This window comes from Myxine glutinosa, chromosome 1 (assembly GCF_964187855.1).
Source record: "Myxine glutinosa chromosome 1, kmMyxGlut1.1, whole genome shotgun sequence".
Lineage (NCBI taxonomy): Eukaryota > Metazoa > Chordata > Myxini > Myxiniformes > Myxinidae > Myxine > Myxine glutinosa.
This window is the reverse complement of record NC_136261.1, coordinates 425,782,044-425,796,167: the sequence shown is the minus strand read 5'-3', so window position 1 is coordinate 425,796,167 and position 14,124 is coordinate 425,782,044. Positions and strand designations below refer to the sequence as shown.

Sequence of the window (14,124 nt, the reverse complement as noted above, 5' to 3'; positions counted from 1 at the left end):
AGTACCACCCCACCCCCCCCCCCCCCCCCCGCACATGGGGTGCAATACTCTCACAGTCCTCTAAACTACGAACCCCTCCATGTGGAGTTACAATGTCATGGCTCGGCCTCTAAGGGCCGAGCATTCCATGCCGGTGGTTGGTCACCTGTATATGGTGTCCGTCCGGCATTGACGAGCTGAGGGGGGAGGGATTGATGGGCCCAAGTGCCAGGCTCCATTCCTGTGCGGGGCCTCGCGGTCCCATGCACGATGACCCAACCGGCCACCATCCGAGCACCTCACCCAATAAGGTGCGTGGCTCCGAAACTGTAAACCACCCCTCGATCCCGGCCAAACGCCCTTGCCACCACACAGCGCCAACCATATGGTATGGGGGCCGGAGGCACGAATCTTGCACGCCAGTCCTTGTGAGACCGATGCAGCACCGATTCCTTCCGGTCCCTGCGGCACGCAACTCACTGGGGGCTCGCGTATGCCACCCGTCCCACAAAGCGCTACCCCGGTCGGTGTCGATGCTTGAGCCGCATCCTCACCACTCGCGACCCACTCCGCACTCGCACACCCTGGCGCACATGCGCCCCTCACACACTCCGCTATCACACACTCTGATGCACACTCTTCCCACACACACTCTGGTGCACACTCTTCCCACACACACTCCGGTGCACACTCTTCCCACACACACTCCGGTGTGCACTCTTCTTTCACACAGTCGGCCATCGCACACTCCAGTGCACACTTTTCTTCTACACACTCAGCCATCACACACTCCGGTGCACACTCTTCCGTTACACACTCCGGTGTGCATTCTCGCTCACACTCTGGTGCGCACTCCCGCTCCTCGCACTCCGGTACGCACTCTCTCTCACACTCCGTACCATCCTCTCGCACCACGCACTCCGGTACGCTCTCCCTCTCACACCGCACAATGGGCCCTTCGCGAACGCCCGGGTCTCGCCTCTCTCCCAAGCTCGTCGAGCACCCGTTCACGCCAAACACATTCCCACCATTAGCGCCAATCACCTCGGGGCTCTCCTTCCCCTGCTTCTCCGCCAGCACCTGCAAACTTTTCATGGGGTTACCAAGCACGGCATCACGGTGCAAACACGAACTTTGCGCGGATTCCATCTCTTCTTTCCGTGACTCCTTCTCTGTCTCTCCCGTCTCTTCAACCCCAATTGTTTCTTCTTCTAACACGACGATCGTCGGCGCCCCTAGAATTTCCTTTTCCAACTCGACCTTCGCCGGCGCCCCCAAAATTTCCTTTCCCAATTTGACGATCGTCAGCGCCTCCACACCCCGCGTCACTACTCCCATAGCCCCAGTCAATTTGGCTGTGCTCCGCTTTAATTCGCCCCCACACGCTCGTCGTATCGCTTCACCCCTTCACGTACCACCGTGACCTCCTCGCTCACCTTACGCCCTATCTCCTCCTCTGCCTTTTTCATATCCCTCTTTGACGCTGCCCTCATCCTTTGCCTATCGCACCTGGCTTCGTCCCTCTGGGTATCCATTTTGTTTTCCAACCCATCCTTCATTTCCTTCATGTCTCTTCTTAAATTTGTCCCTCCTGGGTATCCAATTTTTCCTTCATTTTATTCATTTCTTCACCCATATATGCCCTGAGTTGCACCATAAAAGGCCCAAATCCATTGGCACTGTGGGCTCAGCTTCTGCTGCCATGTGCGAGGCGCTGCCATTTTCTTCCCCTACTGCCGCATCCTCATCAATTTCCTCCACTACCAACTCTTCCTGCTGATCCTGGGCCATTAGTTTTTCCCAATTTATTATTCCCACCGGCATTTGGTCACCTTGGCCAGCCATTGTACGAATTTAGTTTGATTTTTTAAACTAAATTTCTTTCACTCGTAATTTCGAGCACGTGAAGCGCACTCTGGGTCCAAATATCCCACTCCCGGACACCAATTTGTTGCGGGTCTCGAGCCCGTCGACGTACAGAGGGGGGTTAAACCCTTTCCCCTCTCGGGCCTTCGAGTCCACTAGGCCGCGACCCACTTTACACTCGTGGGGTGGATTGCGGAGCAATTCCAACCGCCACCCCCGTCGCGAGCGTGCGGAAGGGTATCCGGTCGAATCCCCACGTACCTTCTATACACACGCCGCCACGAGAACGGGGACTGGGCTCTCCTTATATATATGCAACGTCCGCTCACGGTCCACGATACGCGCTCGCTGCCTGCCAGGGTTTCCCGCCACGACGCGAGTCCACTCCTGGAGCCGGACCTCAATGCCCTACCGTCTGACGGGACCTTCTTTTCCTTCCAGCCATTCCTTCCTGCCATTCCCTGTCGTGTAAGTCTGTTTGTTTGTCCGGGGTTATATTATAAGACTGTTTTAAGGCTTGCCCTGTGTATCTGCTTCTTCCTCTTCCTGTACAGTCTTACCTTTCGTTTCTTCTTCATTTCGTGTGCATAATTAATAAATATCTGGTATTCCTTTCCTTTGGTTTCTTCTTCCCCATGATCGCTTTAGTCCTTTCCCGATTGAGTACCTGTAGCGCGATTTGGCCAACCACTATAGTCGGGTTTAGTCTTTTGTTAATGGCCTGAGTCGTGGCTCGCTTCACTCGGCATGTCCATTTCAGCCACGGCTCGGGTGGGGCTCATTTCCTCGCTTACCGGAAGGCGCTTGTACTTAGGTCATAGGAATAATTGGCCTACTACCCTATTCAGCCCTGACAGGAAGTGACGTCATAGCTCCAAGACTCGGACGGCCAGTGTGATATACGAGGGGATTAAACCCCCCTCGGTAAGGGGAGTGCCGAAACCAAGAACCGTAACAATATTTATGGATGTGCATTGAGAGTGCGTACCGCATTTGGCACCGCCAATCCGTTTGGCACCAAAAGGAAACACGTTTGTAAAAGAGCAAGAACCCTGCGTTCAGAACAATTTAAGTCAGGAGTGAGAATCGAATCTGGGACGCTATCAGTGCCACCCCAATAATTATAAGGAGTGTCGTGGGAAATTCTGCTTCAAATAATTATACAGGTATGTCAAGCCAAGGTGAGCAGGACCTGGTGGCTAACTTGAGGAGGATATGGAGGAGCTAATGGCACAGGTAGCTGTATATTAATGTAACATTGTGGGAGAAGGACCATGAGGGGCAGCAGTAGAGGTGCCGAAAGCGATCGAGGACCCAACCCTCCACTTACCCTCCCCTCCCCCCCCCCCCTCCTCCCCACAACCAGCCCCTAATGGCACGTTATAGTGGGTCGCCATTGCCATGGCACTCTGGCAGCGATCAGGTGATGTTGTGGATTCGTCAACTAATGGCACAGATGACAATGAAAATGGAGGAGGGACAAGGTGGCTGGCATAAGGCATGACATGCATGTGGGGCAGGCAGAGGTAAAGGCTGATATGAAGGCTATGGGAAATGAGATAGCCACAACGCTCGAGGCTCCAAGGGGAGAGGTGAGTGAACATGTGGATGGTGTCCGGAACGGGATGGGGGCAGGTGAGGCTAGAATGATGCAGGAGACAAATGGGATAAAAGAAGAGGTGAATGGACTTAAACAGGGAAAAAAGGACTTGTGGAGGGGAAAAAAGAACTACGAGCAAATCAGAAGAAATACAGAATCTCAGGGCAGCTCATAAGGGCAAGTAAGAAAGAATGTAAAATGGGACATGATGACCTAACACAGAAGATAGAAGAAATAGGATGAATGATCGAGACAAAAGAATGAAAAATGAAAGAGAATGGAAGACATTAAAGTAATCTTAGAATAAGAACTAAAGGGGAAAAGCGGAAAATAATAAAGATAGAAAAATGAAAAGGATAAAAGCAAAGAAGAATGATTAGAGACAAGTGAGAGGACAAAGAATGTTGAGGAGTAGATCGTGGAATGTGTAGAAACAATGTGTAAGGATCGGGATAACGCATGGCAGGTGCAGGTGGAGAGGATGTGAGCGATCAAAACGGACCATGACGAGGTGTGGCTGTGTACGCTAGAGTTAATGCATGATGTGAAAGGGTGCATGCCGAGCTGAGGTGGAATAAAGAACCTGGAATTTTTTGAGTGCCGAGCCTGAGTGTAACGGAGTGTGTGCCACGAGCGTGCAGAGTGGAGTGCATGAACGAGCGAGAGTACGGGTCATGTACCGACTCAGTCGAGGTTAACCGTTACCTTGACTGAGGGGAGGGGTGAGGTTACCGAGCGGGAAATATTTTAAATGCTGGGATGTTCTGGTCCTGTGCGTGGGAGATTAAAAAGAACAGGTTTGTAATCCGTACCGGTCCAAAGAGGTCAGATTTCGAGGCGTATTGTCACTGTGTGTTAACGGTCCGTGCCAGCAAAACGTCCGAATGCAGATGATTGAAAAAAAATTCCCAAGGAATGGTGTGCGGCTGAGTGTGCGCGGCACAAATGGCAAATTCAGCTGCGGGATCTCCGCGGAAAGGCTCGTATGTAAAGTAGTGTGTAAACTCTCATGGGGTGACCCATGTGTGTGAATGGAGTGAGATTGACTGTGGAGTGGATCGTGTGAATAAATGGTGTGCGAGAGATCGTGAGATTGTCGGGGTGTGTACGTTGTGTGCGCTGGTCCGCGAGGCGATTTGGGGATGTACTGGATGTACCACGCTGTGGGAAGGGCGTGGTGAAGGTTACGGAGCTGCGCGTATGTGTGTGACGTCTGTGGAGGTTCCACAGCATGAGCAGTGGATGTGGAGAGCACGTCCGGGATCCCCGAAGGAAATCCGCCGAATGTGAGTGCGAACATTTAAATGAAATGGCAGGTTATGGATGTGCCGCCGAACTTTCCCACAGGGGGAATCACATGGGATAGAATATTTAGTGTGGATGCGGATTTAAAGCTGGAACACCAGAGCAATAGCTGCTGTTTGAACGCGCTGGGCACCCGAGGAAAAGCTGCCTACCTGTTTATGCCATGGAAGGATCACCTGCCGAGATAAATTGTGTTGCCAGGTTTGGCGGTCTCAATCGGTGTCACTCGTTGCTTAACATCCCGTTAGGCCGCAAACCTATCCACGGCACGGCGACCTGCGGGTCCAGAGGTCGGGGAGAGTCCGAGAAGTCCCACTCGTGACGCACCCCAAACCCAAAACCCCGAGTCTGCAACAATATTTTCACTCTATCTGCTGCTTAGGAGTCAAACAAAATTGCAAATCATTCCAAACCAGAGAGTTGCTGTTTATAATTACATTATAAAGGACACAAACAACAGGCACAAATAACTAATGTGATGTGTTGGATTGAGTGATGTAATAGACACTGTGCAACGTCAGTAAATTCCAGGATTTTTTTTAGACTAGGACGTGCCCGTGCCCGTGGGTGCCCGTTCCTTGCCAAAAAAAAAAAAAAATAATGTCTTCGCCCATGCATGCATGGGCGTGCCCATGGGCCCATGGGCGTGCCCGTAAGTGCGTGATGTGACCGTACAATGAATGTATCGTCCCGACGCCGCAGCTCGGATGGCGCTGCAGTTAATCGGGCCTGTATCGGCAGAGTCATTATAAACGTGTACTACAATCGATCGTACCTTACAGCTTCTGCTCGCCACGTTCAGCATCAGTACGTCGTCACTATGACTATCCGTAAGTCCGGAAGTGACGTCCTCATTTGACTGTCCGGAAGGTCGCATATCGCAGTTACGATGAATCGCAAATTAGTTTTAATTAGTTTTAAAACATAGTTTAACGCCAACATAGCGCCAACATAGTTTGCCAACGTGAAATAAATGAATACGCTCTCAAATGTGCCGTCCGAGGCAGAGTCTGTTCGCCATGTTCGGCACACGTGATAGCTCGCTGCTCTCTGATTGGTTGAATCGTTTTTTGGACATAGCTCGGTAACTACTTGTCCGATTAATATGAAACCTTGAAAAGGCACATCCTCGGGTCCCCAGCAATATACCTGGCAAGTTTCAAGTATATCGGACCCGTGGTTGTCGAGAAACAGCGGTCACAGACAAACACACAGACACACAGACATACACACAGACACACAGACATACACACAGACACACACACAGAGATTACTGGAATTATAGATAGATGAATATTACAATGTTTATTTTATTAACGCACAGGTTGTAAACCTGGTGCGTTATAGCGTTTGCCTGGGAATTTCGGGCGCTCAAAAGTGAAGCTAGTTTCTGTCACCCATTTCTGTCGCTCATTTCTGTCGCTCATTTCTGTCGCTCAGATGTGTAAACATGACGTCATCAAATCTATATTTATAGGATAGGTTATAGGAGATATATATGTTACTAGCGGGGTCACCCGTGGGAATCCCACGGGCATGGATGTGTGTGACATTTCGACATATTGAGTTATATGCTGCACATTCATTTTTACAAAATGGTTACTGGCAAGTCATCAGATCCAGAAATGGTGTGAATTTAGTTATTTCACATAATATGTGACCCCTCACTCCTCTCCACCTGACACTCTCCTGTCTCCACCTGACACTCTCCTGTCTCCACCTGACACTCTCCTCTCTCCACCTAGCACTCCTCTCCTCTCCAAACCCTCACATCCCTCTCCTTTCCAATCCCTCACCTCTCCAATCCCTCACACTCCTCTCCTCTGCAATCCTTCACACGCCTCTCCAATCGCGCCTCACACTCCTCTCCAATCGCGCCTCACACTCCTCTCCAATCGCGCCTCACACTCCTCTCCAATCGTGCCTCACACTCCTCTCCAATCGTGCCTCACACTCCCCTCCAATCACTCCTCTCCAATCGTGCCTCACACTCCTCTCCAATCACGCCTCACACTCCTCTCCAATCGTGCCTCACACTCCTCTCCAATCGCGCCTCACACTCCTCTCCAATCGCGCCTCACTCGCCTCTCCAATCGGCTTTCCCCGTCTCGTTTCTCTCCTTTTTCTCCCGTCTCGTTCTTTTTCTTGCTCCAAATCGGCCCGTCGGAATCGGAAATCGGCCCGTCTCGCCCGTCGGAATCGGAAATCGGCCCGTCTTGCTTTTGTGCTTGTGCGTAAATAAATTGTGTTCATGACACCATTTCTGGTGTTGGGCTAGCGGCTAGGGTGCCAGCTTAGGATCCTGGGTTCGAATCTCGGTCGATCGCCGAATTAATGCCAGGGGGGTTGACTCAGCCTGTCATCCTTCCGAGGTCGGCTAATTGAGTACCAGTTCACTGGTAATTCCCTGTTTGTCGTTGAAGGCGGCAAAAAGGGTTGGCGTCAGGAAGGGCATCCGGCCGTAAAACATTGCTTCAAAAAGGGGACAAAAAAACAACAACTACCACGGTCCCCGAAAAGGCCAACCCCCGCTTTGCGGGGAAAAATGGCCTCTAAACGGTGGTTTTTACACCATTTCTGGATCTGATGACTTGCCAGTAACCATTTTGTAAAAATGAATGTGCAGCATCTAACTCAATATGTCGAAATGTCACACACATCCATGCCCGTGGGATTCCCACGGGTGACCCCGCAAGTTTGCATTGACGTTCGTCGATGGACTCGTTCGCCCGTCTCATTCGTTTTCTTGCTGCATCCTGTTCAAGTCTGCGTTCTTCATCGATCGTCTCATTCATTTTGGAAATAGAAGTTTCCACGCAGCGCATGAATTGTCACGATCCTCAAGAGGAATTTGTCTCGTAATCATCAAATGATAAATGGCAAGTAAATTATATTGTGGAAAATTAAAGATTTCAAATAAACCTATTTAAAGTGTATTCGCACATAACTAATTTTAAAAAACGAAGAAATATCTCTCGGTAATTTCCTGAAACATATTTTACTTCCGGCTAATAATGTTGAATTAAATAAAAACGAAGAAATATATGTCGGCATCATTGTTGACGTTTTTGTGACGACTGTCATCAAACGAAAAAGTAATATATCTTAACGGAAAAGCAAAAGCGAATTTTTAATATATATCGACACGTTGCCGTCGGTGTCATGTTGGGCGGTGTATGATACACCATGACGCGATTTTTAAAAATATATCTCTGCATTTTCCCGCGTGTGTGGAATGTTCTCAATTATTGCTGACACCGAGTCCAAAACCATCGATAAAAATGAAATCATATGGTGAGTTAGATTGGAGATAAAGGCGTGAGAGAGACTCAATGGCCTTGAAGTTGAAGTTACAGGCGTTTGAGAATTCATTTCGTTCTATAAACGGCAACTTTCATTGGATTTCCTTCCCGTTTTTTTTCAACCGAGTCGAAAACTATGTTAGCGACTGTGAAAAATGAAATGATATATCGAATTTTTAATATGTATCGACACGTTGCCGTCGGTGTCATGTTAGGCGGTGTATGATACACCATGACGCGATTTTAAAAAATATATCTGCATTTTCCCGCGTGTGTGGAATGTTCTCAATTATTGCTGACACCGACTCTAAAACCATCGATAAAAATGAAATCATATGGTGAGTTAGATTGGAGATAAAGGCGTGAGAGAGACTCAATGGCCTTGAAGTTACAGGCATTTGAGAATTCATTTCGTTCTATAAACGGCAACTTTCATCGGATTTTCTTCTCGTTTTTTTTCAACCGAGTCTAAAACTATGTTAGCGACTGTGAAAAATGAAATGATATATCGAATTTAAAATAGATATCGACACATTGCCGTCGGTGTCATGTTGGGCGGTGTATGATACACGATGACGCGATTTTAAAAAATATATCTCTGCATTTTCCCGCGTGTGTGGAATGTTTGTGGAAAATTAAAGATTTCAAATAAACCTATTTAAAGTGTATGCGCACATAACTAATAAAAAAAACGAAGAAATATCTCTCGGTAATTTCCTGAAACATATTTTACTTCCGGCTAATATGTTGAATGAAATAAAAACGAAGAAATATATGTCGGCATCATTGTTGACGTTTTTGTGACGACTATCATCAAACGAAATAGTAATATATCATAACGGAAAAGCAAAAGCGAATTTTTAATATATATCGACACATTGCCGGCGGTGTCATGTTGGGCGGTGTATGATACACCATGACGCGATTTTAAAAAATATATCTCTGCATTTTCCCGCGTGTGTGGATTGTTCTCAATTATTGCTGACACCGAGTCTAAAAGTAAAACCATCGATAAAAATGAAATCATATGGTGAGTTAGATTGGAGATAAAGGCGTGAGAGAGACTCAATGGCCTTGAAGTTACAGGCCTTTGAGAATTCATTTCGTTCTATAAACGGCAACTTTCATCGGATTTTCTTCCCGTTTTTTTTCAACCGAGTCTAAAACTATGTTAGCGACTGTGAAAAATGAAATGATTTATCGAATTTGATTTGAAATTAAACTAGGGGAGAGCAAGACACCACGGGCCTACAAAACAGGACTCAAAGCTATGCGAGTTAATAAAATGATGGATATTTGTTTATAGCCACTCCCAGAATGGGTGGAGCTATGGGTGGAGCTACTCTGCAAACCGAGTAAGCCACACCCCGGACAGACACCCAACAGATAGACAGACAGACAGACAGACAGAATCATCTACGGCTATTATAATATAGATAGGATAGGAATATAGGACCCAAATGACCCAGAGGACCCAAATGACCCAGAGGACCCAAATGACCCAGAGGACCCAAATGACCCAGAGGACCCAAATGACCCAGAGGACCCAAATGACCCAGAGGACCCAAATGACCCAGAGGACCCAAATGACCCAGAGGACCCAAATGACCCAAATGACCCAAAGGACCCAAATGACCCAGAGGACCCAAATGACCCAGAGGACCCAAATGACCCAAATGACCCAGAGGACCCAAATGACCCAGAGGACCCAAATGACCCAGAGGACCCAAATGACCCAGAGGACCCAAATGACCCAGAGGACCCAAATGACCCAGAGGACCCAAATGACCCAGAGGACCCAAATGACCCAAATGACCCAGAGGACCCAAATGACCCAGAGGACCCAAATGACCCAGAGGACCCAAATGACCCAGAGGACCCAAATGACCCAGAGGACCCAAATGACCCAGAGGACCCAAATGACCCAGAGGACCCAAATGACCCAAATGACCCAGAGGACCCAAATGACCCAGAGGACCCAAATGACCCAGAGGACCCAAATGACCCAGAGGACCCAAATGACCCAGAGGACCCAAATGACCCAGAGGACCCAAATGACCCAGAGGACCCAAATGACCCAGAGGACCCAAATGACCCAAATGACCCAAAGGACCCAAATGACCCAGAGGACCCAAATGACCCAGAGGACCCAAATGACCCAAATGACCCAGAGGACCCAAATGACCCAGAGGACCCAAATGACCCAGAGGACCCAAATGACCCAGAGGACCCAAATGACCCAGAGGACCCAAATGACCCAGAGGACCCAAATGACCCAGAGGACCCAAATGACCCAGAGGACCCAAATGACCCAAATGACCCAGAGGACCCAAATGACCCAGAGGACCCAAATGACCCAGAGGACCCAAATGACCCAGAGGACCCAAATGACCCAGAGGACCCAAATGACCCAGAGGACCCAAATGACCCAGAGGACCCAAATGACCCAAATGACCCAGAGGACCCAAATGACCCAGAGGACCCAGAGGACCCAAATGACCCAGAGGACCCAAATGACCCAGAGGACCCAAATGACCCAGAGGACCCAAATGACCCAGAGGACCCAGAGGACCCAAATGACCCAGAGGACCCAAATGACCCAGAGGACCCAAATGACCCAGAGGACCCAAATGACCCAGAGGACCCAGAGGACCCAAATGACCCAGAGGACCCAAATGACCCAGAGGACCCAAATGACCCAGAGGACCCAAATGACCCAGAGGACCCAAATGACCCAGAGGACCCAAATGACCCAGAGGACCCAGAGGACCCAAATGACCCAGAGGACCCAAATGACCCAGAGGACCCAGAGGACCCAGAGGACCCAAATGACCCAGAGGACCCAAATGACCCAGAGGACCCAAATGACCCAGAGGACCCAGATGACCCAGAGGACCCAAATGACCCAGAGGACCCAAATGACCCAGAGGACCCAAATGACCCAGAGGACCCAAATGACCCAGAGGACCCAAATGACCCAGAGGACCCAAATGACCCAGAGGACCCAAATGACCCAGAGGACCCAAATGACCCAGAGGACCCAAATGACCCAGAGGACCCAAATGACCCAGAGGACCCAAATGACCCAGAGGACCCAAATGACCCAGAGGACCCAGAGGACCCAAATGACCCAGAGGACCCAGAGGACCCAAATGACCCAGAGGACCCAGAGGACCCAAATGACCCAGAGGACCCAAATGACCCAGAGGACCCAAATGACCCAGAGGACCCAAATGACCCAGAGGACCCAAATGACCCAGAGGACCCAAATGACCCAGAGGACCCAAATGACCCAGAGGACCCAAATGACCCAGAGGACCCAAATGACCCAGAGGACCCAAATGACCCAAATGACCCAGAGGACCCAAATGACCCAGAGGACCCAAATGACCCAGAGGACCCAAATGACCCAGAGGACCCAAATGACCCAGAGGACCCAGAGGACCCAGAGGACCCAAATGACCCAGAGGACCCGAATGACCCAGAGGACCCAGAGGACCCAAATGACCCAGAGGACCCAGAGGACCCAAATGACCCAGAGGACCCAAATGACCCAAATGACCCAGAGGACCCAAATGACCCAGAGGACCCAAATGACCCAGAGGACCCAAATGACCCAGAGGACCCAAATGACCCAGAGGACCCAAATGACCCAGAGGACCCAAATGACCCAAATGACCCAGAGGACCCAAATGACCCAGAGGACCCAAATGACCCAGAGGACCCAAATGACCCAGAGGACCCAAATGACCCAGAGGACCCAAATGACCCAGAGGACCCAAATTCTATGTATGTTTCTATGATGATGTATGTTTTGGTGAAAGTACATAATGTGAATACTAGTAGCAATTTTACAAAAACCATGGCATAATTTCAAATCTTGACCCGAGATGATAATTATGCTACATCATAATTTCCATGTGCCAACCTGGGCGGAATCCAAGTGGATTCACTTGACTTGTTTACTTTGAATTAAATACTTGAACACTGTTGAACACAAATCGCCTTCTTGTTACTTCCACTAACCTTCAGGTTAGCATGCTTCAATAGTACTTAACATCCGGAATTTTTATTTATGACAATATTTAACTTCATTTTTAACTTGCTTGAAACGAAGTTCCTGGGAGCTTATGCGGTGGTGCGTCGTCAGTCCGTCCATCCGCCCATCACTCCGAAAACACTTGCAACTTCTTCTCCGCAACCGCTGATGGGATTGTGACCAAACTTGGCACAAATTATATTTGTTAGGTTATGACTACAGTTTGTTGATGGCATTAAAAAAGTCGGTGTCTAAGGGGGTCTACCGGGGATCAAAGTGGATCCAGTTTGACCCCCCCCCCCCTCACCACCCTCCCCAAAATAGGAATTGGCTTTTCCTCTGAAATTACACACACTATTTCGATGAAACTTGACCACAACCTTCATCACTTGGGATGTACCAATGTTTGTTCACAGCACTAAGAAAATCGAAGTCTAAGGGACTCAACAGGATGTGGGGAGGGGGGGCATTTGGGTCCCGGTTTGACCCCCCAAAATAGATATATGCTTTCTTCTCTGAAACTACACAAACAATTTTGATGACATTTGACCACAACCTTCACCACCCGTGCTGTACAAATGTTTGTTCACCATATTTTAAAAAATCTGCCCCTTTGGGGTTCTATGGGGGGTGGGGGCAGGGGTTGCCCTCCAAAATAGGTATTTGCTTTCTTCTCAGAAACTACACATCCAATTCCAATGAAACTTGACAACAACATTCCGTTCATCACCCATTATGTACCAACGTTTTTTCCCGGCATTTAAAAAATCAGGGTCAAAGGTAGACTAGGGGGGGGGCGAGGAGTCGGGGGAGGGGTGGGCGGAAGGGAGGGAGGGGGGGGAGGAAGGGAGGGAGGTTGCTCCTCAAAATAGTTTTTTTTTCTTTCTTTGTTTAAAGTCTTGTGATTATGTTAGTATGATTGCATATGCTGCCCTGTCTTCCAGCATCCATTGAAATTGGTTAAAAATGCCATGATACGGTTTAAAATACCTATACTCGGTGTAGTATACTGCTTTATTCTACCAGGTGAGCACCCAGAGCTATTGCTCCGATGGTTATTTTTAAAGGGAAGTACACATTCCCTGATGTAACATGTTCAATGAACTCTCAAGATGGTTCTCAATCCCATTCCCTGCAAAGGACTGACGCTGATTTGTACACAGGTGATGACTATCCTGTAAATGTGGAAGGCAAACAACACAGCAACGATTTATCTGTCACAGATGATTCAAAATGTGCTTCTGCAAAGAAAGGTTCAGATGATATTCGCATGACAAATGGAAGTGCTTCCTGTTTTGCAACTGGTGAGTGGAAATGTAAAAAATTAACATACTGTCGTGTGGTTTGGCTCAGTTAAGACCGAGCGTCACCACGGATGAATCAAACTTAACGAGGCATCCGGGTCAATGGCGGATTTGCAATACACGAGCAGGAGGAAGTGGGAGGGGAGAGGAAGAAGCGGCGAGATTTACCTGACACGATCTCGCCGGCAGTCTTCAACCTGCAGGAAATTAAATCAAGCGAAAGAAAACCTAATTCAATGTACAAAAAGAAACACGTTTATTGAACGGAACCCGAGAACAATGGATGAGTCGGTAAATAAATGTCCTAAATTGGGATCCCACACACAGCACTTCCACAACAGCACAGGGGAAGGAATTAAATAAAAGAATCGTCACGTTATGTTCTGTGGTGCGTCCTATCTGTCTCTGGATGTGTAACGTCCGTTGTCCATCGTGGCTCCGGTTGGCGCGAAGAAAGGCCTCGATGCGCCCCCGTTTGCACGCTGCTGGGCCCATGCCCGCCCGTGCGCAGCAGGCTTCGCGTCCCCGCACGAAGCGAGCGAGCGGGCGTGCAACCCGCCTCCGCAGCTGTGCAACGTCCTCCTCGGGTTCAGCACGGCCCTCCTATGCACCCAACGTTCGTGGCGAGTGAGTCGCAGATGAAGGGACCAAATGAGGAGTGCAAGGGAGGAAGGAAGGCCTGGGAAGGCAGAAGCCAAAGCGAGAAGAAAGGTCGAGACGGAGGTCCGG

General features: G+C 49.0%; 1 protein-coding gene across 1 annotated transcript in view; it reads left to right on the top strand.

Annotated features, from left to right (window-relative positions):
- Positions 1-14,124, top strand: part of LOC144889636 (uncharacterized) — a 49,208-nt gene that overhangs the window by 22,355 nt on the left and 12,729 nt on the right. Inside the window, exon 3 of the mRNA XM_078770641.1 lies at positions 13,255-13,395. The gene's annotated coding sequence lies outside the window, so the exon portion shown is untranslated. The remainder of the gene's footprint in view (positions 1-13,254; positions 13,396-14,124) is intronic.